The sequence below is a fragment of the Labrus bergylta genome, chromosome 5, assembly GCF_963930695.1.
Source record: "Labrus bergylta chromosome 5, fLabBer1.1, whole genome shotgun sequence".
NCBI classification, from domain to species: domain Eukaryota; kingdom Metazoa; phylum Chordata; class Actinopteri; order Labriformes; family Labridae; genus Labrus; species Labrus bergylta.
The window spans coordinates 26,543,332-26,558,353 of record NC_089199.1 but is presented as its reverse complement, the minus strand read 5'-3'; the positions used below and the strand labels follow the sequence as shown (position 1 = coordinate 26,558,353).

At 40.8% G+C, this 15,022-nt stretch overlaps 1 protein-coding gene across 2 annotated transcripts in view; it reads left to right on the top strand.

The window, feature by feature from the left end:
* Positions 1-1,360: 1,360 nt before the first annotated feature.
* klhdc8a (kelch domain containing 8A) overlaps positions 1,361-15,022 on the top strand; it is a 41,194-nt gene continuing 27,532 nt past the window's right edge. Inside the window, exons 1-2 of one of the 2 annotated variants that reach the window (XM_020632689.3) lie at positions 1,361-1,704; positions 4,542-4,603. The gene's annotated coding sequence lies outside the window, so the exon portion shown is untranslated. The remainder of the gene's footprint in view (positions 1,705-4,541; positions 4,604-15,022) is intronic. The other variant, XM_065955331.1, reaches the window with a different exon arrangement.

Below are 15,022 nucleotides of genomic sequence, written 5' to 3'. Positions count from 1 at the left end.
TGTGTGTGTGTGTGTGTGTGTGTGTGTGTGCATGTCCAGAACTAAAAGAGAAAGACTGATGGTGCTGTAATCAGGCTAGGTCCCACAGGGGCAGACAGCAGTGCTGACAGTGAGTTGGTACCCATCTTCAGAGCAGGATTTCTGGGCCATAGTCCCTCTGTCTGGCTGTTAAAAAATTGCAAGGAGGGGGCAGAGGATGTGGAGGCACAGACCAGAGCTAAAAAAGAGAGAGTGAGAGAAAAAAAGATCGGGGGGCTTGATTTTCTGGAGGCAATGACAGTAGCCCAAAAGCTGTGCTGTCTATCTGCCTAATTGACAGAGTGTAGATTCTAGACTTGGATTATTGTGTATGCACGACGATGAGAGTGGCCATTACTCTCGAACAAAGCAGAAAGTGTTAATGAGTGAAACAACGACGTGAAGACAACTTCTGAAGGTTCAAGCCTCTTATACAAGCTGTATGACAATTAAACATTCTTAAACTTTTTCCTGTATTAGGCTGAGACTCAATTGATATGACGTAGCCTACTTCTCATAAAAAAAGAAACAAAGAAAAAAGTCTTTGAAAGGGATAGGCCTATAGAGAAATGCAATATGTGTAAACAAAGTGTGTTTTCATTTATTTATACGGTGCAGTTGACCAAACAAGCTACTTTCAAAGTCTTCTTTTGAATATATGTAAACATGTGATTAAAAATTAGCTTTACTGCATGAAAATGTCTGACCATGGCACGAGATACTGAGGCTGCAGAGCTGCCAATTTGACCTTTATCATCATTTAACTTTTATTTCTTGAAATATATATTGATTAGATTGACCACTGACTTTGTGTATTGTGGTATTGTGGTATCATGCAAATGCCAACACAAACTTTGCTTTAATTTTCTAATTTTTTATATATATATTATTTTTTTTGGGGGGGGGGTCCATGTGTGTGTGTCATCATGTCAGGTAAAGCTCAGGTGGAACTGCATGAACCATTTCCAGTGAGAAAAAACATTAGGTACATGCACCTGCTTTACCTAAATGGAAAGTGGATTTGAAATAGCCTACTTACACCTGCTTTGATGTTAAAATGTATGCCTAGGCCTATATACATGCATGCCTTTGTTTGGCATATGGAAACTAAATAATGTAAAGATGACTCTATATGTTAGTGTAGCTACAGAGATATCACTGTCAGAAGATAAGCTGCAAACGTACGTTGCTTTTGCTCCTTAGAACCATTTCCCGTATCAAATATTCATCTTCACCTCAAATCATGCATAAGGCCAACATAGCCAATCTTTTTCGTTTTAGTAAAGATTTAACAGTGTCAGCGGGCTCCCCTTCAACAAATATAGGTTACAGCGACACTCAAGCTCTCTCGCTCTCTCCCCGGGATGTACCATCGCGGGGATGCATTTGAACTTGTGCGAATAGAAAGCTGGAGATGAATACTTCATTCGTGACCCACATAATGGCGATATATGAGGCTCGCTAAGCGGAGCTCCGTCGTTGTTTACAGCCCGCTCCTCCGCGGTGAGCTGTCGCTGCGGCGGGGAGTTGTTCGCGGCGCGCCTCGCCTCCCTCTTCTCCGCCCGGATCCCGACTCCCTTCTCCATCCTCGCATCCAGGAAGAGGAGAGAGGAGAGAGGAGAGGAGGGAGAAGGAGACGCGCACACACACACACCGAGCGAAGGGCGACGAAAAAGGGGAGAAAAAGTAAGTACCTCGAGAGGCAGACATTTAATGGAAATATTATCGGCGTTACTGTGAGGCGAGACACTTGGTTAACGTGACTCCTGGCTCAGTAGAAAAGTGGAGCTGGTACTTCTGCGTTTCGTTACTCGTTACATGTGGCTGTATGGCGGTCAGGAAAACCTCGAGAAAGTTAACGTTTTCTACTCGTGCACTTGCTCTTTACAACAGGCTATTATCTGGCCAGACACTTGAACACATCACAGTGCACATGCAGTTCATGTTGCTGCTCATTTAATTGACTTTGTGTATTTCTGCACTTGTTACAATTAATCACTGAATAGCCTCTATTGCAAATAGATAAACAAGCTGTAGTTTGTTGTCTGAGTGTTTAGTAGACTACTATTGCAAAACCAAGAGCCTACAAAAACAACAATTCCTATGTGATGGGAAAAAATAAGACTACCTGAGCTATGGTCTTTTGGAAATATTATGCAAAGTAGGCTCTCAAGTAAGTTCTTGTGAATGACACAAACAAGCAATCAAAGCTCCTTGGTTATGAAACACACTGGAATTAATGATGGTGTCTCTCTGTATAAAAACAAACAACAGCATAAGCAACAACATTGTTCATTTCAATGTTTGTATCCTCTGCTGGTGAGGTGTCAGACAAAGTGAGTCACAGCAACCTCCAAAACCAGGCTTTGTTTACGTTTTTTTTAAATGTTGAAGGAACGCAGGGTGATATTTTCATCAGAAGACATAACTTACACTACTTCCAGAACAAGGTCAGCGAAGGAGGGGTACAGCTTAGTCCACAGGGGGCTTCAAAAGCAACACAAACCAAAAGTTCCTCCGAGGAGTGTGAAGTGATGTATAAGGGGCCAATGGCGTTCTCTTGAGTTGCCAGATTAATACTAGGCTACACCAAGCTGCAGCAATGCACTAAAAACAACATTCCTGCAGCTTTGAAAAGCTGTTTTCTATCATTATGTATTATGAAATACGTATAAGTGGAAGACCAAAATATAAGAAAACACCTCTCAGTTAAACAGCATCACCAGCTCCCTAAAACAGATCCACAAATAGCTAAACATAATAGCCTTGATTAAGTCATAAATATTGATTTATGTTGCATTAAAGTGCAATAGTTTTAGCTACTGTATACATCTCATAGACTGACAACTTAGCTGAAGTAACTGTGAATGTCATTGGATTGTTTAAATCATTTGTCATAGTTCAAGAAGTTTTTAAAACATCTCCCTAAGCCAATTGAAAGAATGATTGATGATGATGGATCTTTTGTTAATGTCCTCATGACAACAATGACAGTGAATATAAAGACCATCCAGGCCTTATCTGAAAGGTCACTTGCTCAATATTCACCACATTTTCCTGTCTTCAGACCGTCTAGGCCGAGATGAGGAACAATGACATTTCCTTCTCTTCCTTTGTCCCCAGAGGGAGATTGTCACTCTCCTCCACTTTCACGCTTTATTCCATAGTTTGAAATACTCAACTTAACTTACATTTGCGGAACAATTTAATTTTTGACCTTTGTGTGCTCAAGAGGTGCTAATCAGAAATCCATGGCAAAACAAAGACCCAAACGTTGCTCAATGGAACCTACTGTTCAACTATATAACTAAAGTGTCAATGACAAATCCAATGTATTATTATTATTGTTATTATTGAATGAAGTCTACTTAGTTTGTAGTACAATTTTGAACAATGTAAGGTGGTTGTATTCCACATAAAGACAACAGAAACAGAGTCAGTTGTTGGGGTCAACATGTTAACAAACGACTAGAGAACCATCCTACGTAAGAAGCAGAGAGCCCAAGTTAAATTGCAAAAAGTAAATATCCAATCAGAAAAAAAACAAAGTTAACATTTCTCTTATTGATTAAAAAAAAAATCACAATTCACAGGGGTGATACATTTATCATTTTCTTTCATTCAGACTTCACCGTGTATTAATCTCTACCACGATGACAATACTATTGGTATTTATATTTAAGCGAGGCACATCGTTTAGAACCGGTTCCCGGGGCATAACAAATGGCAGGCTGACGTTTTTTTTCCTGGAGTTCGCTCGATAATGTCAACATTTGTTCACATGCTGGTTAAACCATGTGTTTGCTCATGTTTAAGATTCTGGTTTACCTTGGGCTCTCTTGCTCTGCAGTAAGATGACATTAATTGCCTTCCTACACATGCACCGAACAAACAAGCAAAATAAGCTTACAGTTGGTGTCTAGAATCTGGCCACCTGTTGCATTCAAGTCCAAGATACACTCTCTCTGTCCCCACCAACTCCTGAGTAAAATGTTTGGCTTTGTGTTGGCCTTTTGGCTTGGAACTGTTAACTCAGTGAGTCACAGTTGGGTGCTGTGCAGGCGGCGAACTCTAGTTTTATGAGGGCTTTTAAACTTAAAATAGCCGCCTGCTACTTCTGGAAATGTAGTTGACACTGACAGTGATACCTGGTCATGTTTTGAGTTATTATCTACTAGTGTCAATGTGTTACCTGAAGTTGGCACCATACCAGTACAATCCTTTTTGAAATTTGGGAAATATAATCATGTATTTTCACAAACCTCTTCTAATGTAATCTGAAAAAAACATTGGTGTAAGAGTTTTTCCTCAGTGGATTTGCCTCAAATTGGCCTCAGATTTAAATCAACAACCGCCAACTGTGAAACATTTGAATCCAGCATTACATTATATTATCTAAATAACGTCATTTTTTTAAATAATCGAGAGATTGCTGGAGCGTGAATGGGTCAACTTACATTTAGGAATTGCAAATAGGTGATTACCCTTTGAGAAGTTACAGTGTTATCTTCTCAACTTCACAGATAACACTATTGGAGTGCTGAGGAATCTTCCAGGACTTGCTGTCTGTGATTTCAGCCTGGAGGTACAGATGTGTGATTATTTTTCTTCTTGTTGAAGTGCCTCACCTCCTCTCCTCATCCTTCCCTTCCCACTCAATTTTCCCCACCTATACTTCCTGTCCTCATCTGTTCTTGTTCCAGCGAGCATTGATTACTTCCCTCCTTACACTCTCATAAATACTATTTCAGTTAATTGCTATGCAAAGTGTGCCGAGTTAGATCGATGTGATCCGATGCCGGTCTCAGTAACATTAGCCTGCTCATTGGCTTGTGAGATGAACAGGATGGAAGTACTTCCTGTCAAAGTGAGAAGGAAGTTCGAAATTGATACAGCGTAGGTCTGTCAGTCTGTCACAGCTGAAGGGTTGCTGGGCCAGCTCTTTCTGACTGGATGAGTGACACTTTCATACTGTGCAATGGCAGCATAGATACAAAGTCCCAGCTTGATTGACAACTGGTATGCAGACTCCATATCATTTATTTTACATTCAAAACAGTTTTTGCATAAGTATGAGCAAATACCAAAACTTACAGCTGAAATATTACTATTTAATTTTTTTTAGATCATTGGTGAATTCTGTGTGTATAAGGAATTGGGACACAGCTTCTGTTAAAGTATGAACATAAAATATGTACTACATATGATCACTATGCTGTTTGAAAACAGTCTCTGCTGAGTTTAAAAGGGCCTTCCAGATAGGACGCGATGTGTGCTGCTCTCGCCACGGAGTAGGGCGCAGAGCAGAAGAGTGATAGGTTGATAGGTGACCGAAATCACAGTCTGGAAAATAGCTACTTTTTGTCCACTATTAAGCAGAAAGCTCTGATCTTTCTACTGCTGAGGAGGAGGAGGAGGAGGAGGAGACGAGCAGCACAGAAGGAGAGGGTGTGTGTTCATTAAATCCTCAGGGCACGACAGGATTTGGGAAAGTTTAGGCTCGTCCAGGAGCTGCAGCTCTGTAACGGCCGCTTCACAAGCACGACACACATTTCTGCTGTTGTTTAAAACACACCTGGTGCGCACAAACATTGGACATTTCTTTTCAAATGAGATGTTTCTCCGATGTCACAGAGCTCTGAGCACCCGAGTTAAAAATGTTTTAAATTCCGCGCAAGAACGGCAAGCGAGACCTTTGCGCGGCGCTCAGCTCGGTGGGGCGCAGATACGCTCATGTGCAGAGCAACACATGCAAGACAACAAATTGGATCCACCCTCTTGTCTTTATATTGTCACTTCCTGCATCTTTAAAGGGAGAACATGCCAGCAAGAAAACCAAACACCAAATGAATAACGTCACAGTGGTTGTGTCCACTTTTTCTATTCTCTGTATGTAGACTGTTAAGTTGGATGGATGGAGCAACAGCAGCTGACTAGCAACGCTATATTTAAACAGATTTAATCATTTCACAATATGTCAGTATCCATTGTAGGGGTATTTTGGGTTTGCCTGAATAACGGAAGGAGACAGATGCGCTGTCCATTTTAATATGCAGTAATTGTTTTTGTATAGAAATCAGGTTTAAAATGAAGTACATGTGGATTTCTGGTCCATATTTGGGCCTGGCCAGATCAGCTGCAGCTCATAACAAACATATAAACTATTTTAATTTGCTTCAGGTTAGTTTGGAAAGGCAAGGCAAGGCAAGTTTATTTATATCGTAGATTTCAACAACAAGGCAATTCAAAGTGCTTCACACAAGACATCAAAAAGCATCATGACAGAGGAAAGAAAAGAAACATTAAAATAGAAAATTAAAAAAATCACTGAAATTATTAAATCTGAACATGTGTTCAAATAAAAATAATTCAAATGAAATTAATTGAATAGCCTAATAGCCTTGCCTTCACCCAACACAAGTTGCAGTGATCTTCAAAGACCCACAATGCTGATGTTAAACTTCACAGCAGACTGAAAGCAAGCAGCCTGGTTTACTTTGAACATGTGCTGTAGAACAGGTAGATAAAAAGTAGCTCACTGCATAATACTCTTTCCAGACCTCCTGCTGTCTTTTGAGCCACACAATCACAGGAGGTAATCTCTATAGATTACTTTACTTCACATCACCTTCGTCCTAAACCAACAGTTCTATGGAAGTGAAAAATGCACACAAACACTCACTTTGAAAGTCAACCACTGCAATCTTAAAAGGGTAGAAGTACAGCAGCACACACTTACACACATGAAAGCACGGTGCAATGAAAGAACCATTAGGGAGTTAATTCCAATTCTGCTGACAGTAGATAGGTCGTACCATTCTCTGTCTCTATCACATGGTAATTACTTATAAGGCCACAGAGATTAAGATGTCCCCAACTCCCCTCTGTAATAGAGCCTGCTCTATATAACCCGTTAGTTTTGCTACCCAGCTTCTATCAACCCCTTCATTAATACATCCCCCCCATCTCATTATCCCATCCATGTAATATCCTCCATCCATTAACTTAGCACCACTTCTCCCTCACCGTAACTCCCCCTCCTCTCTCAGCCTCTCCTCCATCTTTTCCTTCTCCCTCCCCTGCTCTTTTCTCCACTCAAGCCTTCACAACACTGCCACACTGGATCAGCTCACTCTTAATTTGACTCCTACACAGCAGTCAGTGAAAGGGAGCAGAACCACTATGCCCTGAATAAACGAGTGGTCGGGCATGGGAGGGGGGGGGGGGGCGTTGCTTCAGGGACTCAATAGAGCACAGAAGAGATTGAATATACATTGTCCTTACGTAACCAAGCATGCTCGTTTGGCTCGATCACGTCATGTCCGTGCGTACATCACGCTTAATTTTTTCTCAAGTCTTCTAATGTTTTCTATTTCTGAAGCGCCAGGGTCTATTTTGGTTCCGTCTCCGCGGCTTGTGGCCCAGCAACATGCAAAATGCAGCGACGTTTCCCGATTAGCTTCTTGACGGCTTCAACCGCGTCCAACTCTTAAGATGAAATCGTATTGAAATGTTATGGACCAAAGAGCAAGAGTGTGTGTAGTGTAATTAAGTAGATCTATTCTGTTTCTTATATTTACAAAGGTGATAACTCTTTAATCAGTTACACTGGAAAGTATTTTAGTATCCTATTTCCTCTTAGTCCTTAACACAAATGCAGAAGACAACATACCCATACTCAGAACAGTCAGTTCCTATAGTGATGAAAAGGCTGACATTTCTATTTTTACTTGCACTGAGACATGTTGTTTGTCTTACAGAACCAGGGCTTCATACAAAAACTGGATTAAAAGTGTATTTGAAATGTTCAATGAATAGATAGTTATCAGACTTTGTGGAGATATTAGCTGTATTTGACCAAAGTGTATTAATAAGAATAGCATACACACCAACTCAACCCACATTTTTTATTGCAGCTTTAAGTTCTCAAAATATTTGTAGCTCATGCTTACTCCCTGCCATTTGGTGCTCCCCATTGATTTTGAAGTGTTATCAATCAATTCTAATTTATAGTGGCAGTCAGTGTTTAAAAATGAAAATGGACTTCACTTGCACTTGGTTAATTAGGGTAAGGAACCAGCACAGCTTCCCCGCAGCTTCTGCAGTTGTGCTGAGTTTTCCTAAAATGACTTATTCGCTGTCTGGCAGTTGCTTATGCAGCATCTGACCTTGAGAAAACCACCATCCACGATGAAGATTGCCTTAAATATGTGCCAGTTCAAAGCAGCAGCAGCAGCACAAATTTATTTCAGTATCTGATACCGAGACGTTTTTGACAGCGACAGCGACATCCTGAAATATCCCCTAAAAGTTCAGGTAACTTTACTGGCATGAATCATTTTAAATATTAAACTGGATGTGATGTTAAAAAAAACATCTGAAATCAAATTTTTCCCCATATTAACTATAGCCCGTAGTGTCACTGCCTAGTTGCACTTTAATTATCCACTCCCTGTACCCATTGTGCCCCACGGACATGCTGCAGCTCCTTTTCACTACCCCCCTCCCTACTGTCAAGATGTTTTATGTAGGAGGGTCTTCACCTTCTCCCATCAGTTTCACATAGGTGTCTGTGGCAGCCTATCATCCTTCTTCTCTTACGATAATGAAATATAGACAAATCTGGCGACTGACCCTGTGTCGGCTCTGGAGTGCGAACACCATTATTAAGGTGGCAGGGTTCAACTTAACACATTTTGGTCTGACAGTGAACGCATGAGTGCTCGGGTTAATCGCGGTCACCCTGACCCTTACCCACAGATGGAGGTAGTCTGTGGACGTCAGGACGTTAATCATTGTCGCGTTCATGTCAGATAGGAAAGAATAATATCCGGAAAAGTTTGCAAAAAGCAAGGAAAAAAGGAAGGGTTCAAACTGTGCAAAAAAACATCCTTGGATTCAAATTGTAAGGTTGATGATAGCACGATGGTATTGCAAGAGTACAAAAACCCTTAAAAAAGGGAAGGGAAAAAAAAACGTTGTTCATTTGTTATGCATCTTTAAGACCCTATAGGTACTTACATTAACATGCAAAATTCACATCTTTTGAATTTTTGGAGTAATGGCAGTAAAACCTGGATTGTCTGGGTTCCCTCAATCCCTTCCTTTCTCCTCTATGTGTGCTCCCCAGCGGAACGTCTCCTTTACGGCCTGATAGACAGAGTGACAGAGAAAGAAGAAGATTCTCTATTGTTTCCTCTTGATGCTCACTTGAGTTGCCCCGGTGACAGTCTGCTTACTTTTTACAGCATCTGTCAGCTGAACGCAGACACATGCACATACACACACAAATAATATACACATAATAACACTCAGGGACAGCTATGCCAAGCCGGGGGCGGCGGGGGGGGGGGGCAGAGTGAGTTGTTTGCCTTTTAAAGGCAGATAAGAGAAACACCAACTGCTCTACAACAGCCTCGGCCAACAATCAGCCACAACTGATTTAATCTCAGCTCTCTCATCGCAGGACCTGGACCCTGTGCTGCCAGATTCAGCCTGCTAATTCACTTCATCAGCACCAACATGGACACAGGAACAGCTGGTCTGGAACAGTTTGCCATTTCAATCTTGTGTAGAATATGTAAATGACAACATTCACAGCGAGGTGGCCAGCAGCAGCAGATTTGAAAGAAGCTGGAGTGACAGAAGCAGGTGATTTCCACACCATTATCATGCTGCATTGTTACTCCTTACCAAAGAGTCTGTTGTCTGCTGAGTGTGATTTATTAAAGATAGCACACAGTGTGTTCGTGTGTGCACAGAATAGAGATACGATCAGCAGAGAGAGCAGACATTGGCTCCGCTTGCTCTCTGGAGGCTAAGGGATGCCATCTCCCCCTCTGGCCCATCGATCCAGAGGTCAGTTCAGACTCAAGAGAAGAGTCTTGGTTGAGGGACTCACAAACCTTCAAATTTTAGCTTTCTGCCTCACTCTGTCAAGGCAGCACTTTAACCTAATCCTGCCCAGGCCATTAGATCAGCTGGAGCTGCAGCTATAGGTAGGGCTTCAGCTTATCTTGAAGCTGACCAACTGCAGGATGTCTGCAGCTGCCGCTGTGTTGATTCAGTTGGAAGGAGAGGAATAAGGATGATAAGAGCTCAGCTGGTGATCTGTGCTCGCTGGAAGGTGCTGTATGTTCACATGGTGAAGAACAGCGCTGGAGGCTTGAGATATTATAGGTTAGGGAGTGTGGAAATTTCTTGTAGGAGTCGACCGATAGTGTTTTTTCAGGGGCCATACAGATTATTAGGAGTCCATGAGACCATTAAACAATAATTGGAACCAATATTTACAGTATATATAAAAATATTTCTGTCAACTTTTAGAATCTAGAATCTTATAAACTCCAGCACCAGAATTTGTTTAAATTCTCACCCAGAGACTCCTCCTGCCCCAGGCTGTTCTCGTCTCTGTGCATGTCAGTGGCACCCAGGCTTCAGTGTTGATTAGCCATTACTCGTATGATGTCTAGCCAATCAGATAGTGTTGTGGGTGGTGCCATTATGTGAGTGAAAACAGACCCAGAGGAAAAGACACACCTTCAGCAGAGTCAGAGTAGCGCACTTTTTAAACTATCGGTGAAATAAAACGCTGTTATAGATAATCAGCAAAATGCTGAATATCAGCCCAGGCCAGTCGTCAGTCGACCCTTAATTCCTAATTGTCTTGTACAGTATACTGTTGGTCTGAAGCACAGGACCTGATAATGAACACTGCTGTACTGCAAGTTCTATAGAAAAGTAATCTACACATTCCTACTTGACAGTGGCTCTATATTAAGCACCCAACTCCCTTGGCTGTAATGTCTCTTCTCTGCACTTTCCAAACATTACCTGTCAGTGAAACTGTGCAGCTAGTGCTTCTTTTCTGTCTACTGTTGTATCTGCTGTGTCTTACTGCTATTAAAAGTTTTTTTTTATTCAATCAGACAAGACACAATATTTACAGAAAGAGATGATACCTTTGGGCATTATTTGGTATCATGTAAGAGAGAGAGAGAGAGGGACCAGAGTGAGAACGGTGTGTAAACAGGCAAAAGCAATAATTGGAAAGATCAAGATTAATTGTCTATTTTCTCACAGGATGCACCTGTTATTGATTTAAAAGTTATTTTAGAATTCAGAATCAGATATCTATATCTATATAAAAACAGATATCTTGTGGCATATGGTAAGATGAATCTGGTGGTTGTGTGACAATCAAGGCTTTAAATGATACCCGGTTCATTCACAAGCCAAAACCTCTTGGAGCTTTGTGTGGAGTAGGATCTCCTCAGGAGACAATTTGACTTGATATTCTTGAGCTCATCCTCAGCTAGGAGTTGTATCTTCTCTTGAAGCAGCTCCCTAACTGTCCCTCGAAGCATCAGGTAACTTTTCTTGGATGGGTTAGCTGGGAAAACTGCTGTTTGTGTTTCCCAGCAAATGCTTTCTCATTGTCCTGTGTGCTATGCAGGCTTGTTTGTCTCATTATTGAGACTGATATCACCACCAGATATTGGCGCATTTAATGAAGTCCTTATGGAATGGTTAGTATTCTGGTATTGCTTCAGTCTGAATATGACTCATTCACACCTGGTTTTGTTCATTTTGTCATGCTGTTATATTGACCTGCACAATGAAGTGAATTTGAACCGTGGTCACAATTGTGGTCTACCCACGATCAAAGAAATTTGAAGGACGAGGATTACATTTTGCTAAACGGCACACAATCCTGGTGCAAAACGTTAAGAGGTATGATTAGGTTGCTTTATTGTACAAAGGTATAGGCCTGAAGTTAGAGCTGTACAGTATCTTTCACCATCACAATTGCAACGTGCGCATGCTGTTCACATTGCAAGACGTGCAATACCTTGAAACATGTCATCCTTCAACTTTTTTGTTACTTGATGCAAAGCCAAAACTTTGCAGTTTCTTATTTGCAGATTTTACTCTATAATAAAGTTTGTGTGATATCATTTAAGACCCTCACACGACCTGCTCATTCAGAGCCAGTGTGCCCCTCCTGCCAGTAATGTAAACATGCATGCAACCTTTCTGCGACTTAGATACACCAACACGATGCTCAAGGCATACATCAAGTGTGTGCCGAATTTTAAGTAAGTCTGTTCCTGCTATTATTGTCCCCTCAGAGATTGTGAGTCATTGTGAGTACACAATGCGTGCAATGCTTGGAGAAGAGTAATAATGCCATAACAAGGAATATAATGATGCCAGGAGACAGGAAACAGTTTGCAGTCTCACACTCCCTTCATCATGGCCTTCATTTGATTGATCGATATACGCGCTATTTCCTAAGATGTGACTACTGCCCTGTATCTGTGTATCTGTAATAAGCAGGGGAATGTGTGTATAGAGAACCCTCCTGCGCATGGGTATTTTACTGCTTTAATAATGCACCATTTTAATAGCAGGAGAATTCCACGCCAAAGACCTGTTGTTTTTCTTTTATAACTAAGGGCTTCTGCTTTAGTGATCCCTTGAGGAGAGTTAAAGCATTAGAGATAGAAACCATGAACTTACACTCTGCTTTATTGTAGCTTCTGTTAAAATACAGATGCTCTACAGAATATTTGTTTCGGTTTCGGTTTTCAGACAAATTAAGAGGAGTGAAATTTGATTAGAACCCAACCGATTAATCGACCAGCAGGCCGATATTAGCACATCCAGTGACTATTGGTATCAGTTAATTTTATTGCAGATATGTGCCGATATTAATAGTCAAAAAGCATTTAATTGGAGTTTCATTGTATTACACTAGCAGTTTTCTTCCACCAGTAGAGGGCGCTATATGGATTATAACAAGCATTATCACTCTCCAGAGTGTCAAGCAGTGATGCATGTACATTCAGTTACTTTCGATTTGAGTGATCATCTTGTCTACACTATATATCTTTTACATAAGTGTTTGCTAACTGCATTTGAAGGATCAGCTTTATAGATATGTGTATCTATATCACTACAGATAGAACATAGATCTAAAAAAGATATCAGCCGATATATCGGTATCACTTTTTCTCTCCCAAATATTGCTAGCGGCTACTTCAAAAATCCCATATCGGTTGGGCCCTAATTAAATCCTCTTGTGACTTCTTTAAAAATTGGCAGACAAAATACATGTAAAAAACTGGTTAATCAAAGCTGCTGTGCTGAAATCTGAAATCAATCAAGGGCCATAACCAACAACATTTGAAATGCTTAAAGTGTTGTGTAGCAGACAAATAACTGACTCAAAATGATTAACGACGGCAAGTCAAGTTATTTAAGTGAGGAAATAAAGTATGTTACTGTTACAAAGTGATAAAGTTAGTCACATTAGTGAGGCTTGTTGTGGGGCTGAACGTATAATTATACTCATTTAGAATAACGTTGAACAAGCCAGCAGCTGCTAGATTCGTTGCACGATTGCTTCAAACAAGCAAAACAAAAGTTGAGCTGAGGTTGCATGTTGACAAATTATATTCATGGATATGATCTAATGAACCTTGTCAGAAAACAATATGTAAACAGCTCTTTGAACCTCAGGTTAATTATAACTATATTTAAAAATATATATTTGCATGAAAATGTCTTATAGTTGATTTACTCACGAACCGGCAGCGTTAAACAAGATGTGCTGTGTCTTCACATTTCTGTCTCTAGCTTTCATTCAAAGACTTTTCCTCTCTCCTTACGTGAAATGAAACTGTATCAGTAGCAGGTTATTATCTCGAAGTAGCTGGCCTGTGCTCAACTTAACCAGATAAGGCTTCTGTGAGCCAAAACACAACTGATGGTATCAGACTCGGGGAGGAGAAACAGCTAACGGAGCTCTGGGAGACAAAATTCAGCATTGTTAAAAGCAGGCTTGTGTGAGAAGCTGTTAAAGTCTGATAAATCTCAGACACCTTCTCTGGCATTTTTATATACTATCTGACACACATACATCCAGGAAAGTGCACACACATTTGCAGCCAGTAACACATTTTGTCAGCTTTGGCAGTGCACTAAGGTCAGCTACAGACTGCGGCACAGATGTGCTGTTTGAATACTGCAGTCTAATTTAACAGGAAACAAATGATCCCGTGCTGTACTGCCTGCACCTTGAGGAAAAACAGAGAACAGAGAGCTGTGGAGTAAAGCACGGGGCTTTTATCTCACCTTTAAACAATGAAAAATAGGTTCTGAACTAAAAGCAGCCTGGTGTAGGAGGTGCTGTTCCCTAAGTCCCAGGCCAACCATTTACACTGGTACAGGAGGATTAAAGCAGAAAAGGCTGTTTTTAAATACCAGCAGCTCAAACCACTGCTGCTTAAATGCTGATGTATCTTAGCTGAAATGCATTCAGGGAAATACACAGGACAATGATCTATTCAACCTTGACTGAAACCTTTGTGTATTTTTGGTACCCTGTGATATCTGTCAATACAGAGTGATGTACCCCATGGAGGATAGTCCTCTAAAAACAAGCTTAAAAAACCTGTTAATGCAGATCTGGCCATGGGAGAAGAGCAGTTTTGGCACTTTTTTTTATTTAATTTTTGGCAACAGATTGGGTTTCCACATACTCAGACCAACTTCCACCATGAAAATAATAGGTTTCTGCTAATGTAGTTGACGGGGGGCACTTATGAGACCTTTCAACAATCCCCAAAAGCCTTTTATATGTTGTAAAAACATTTGGTGTAAGTAGTCCACATTAACTGGGGACAGGTTACACAAAATCAGGTCAGAGTCAATACAGAAGAAGCTAAGACAACCTTAATATCTGTCTCCAAAATGCTGAATACTCCTAGTAAGGTAATGCCAGTATGGAAATGCAATAACATCTCCACATGATAGATTTTAATGCCTGGTTAGATCTTACATCATTCAAAACTGCCCCCTTAGTTTATAATGGAGGTGTAGTGACTGAGCCCAAGCCCACATCTGTCATGTTGTTTTTCCATTTGAAAAATTGACTTGATCTCACCTTCATGCACCATGAGTCTTTACAGAAGATTGTATTTCATCACAGTTGGGGGAA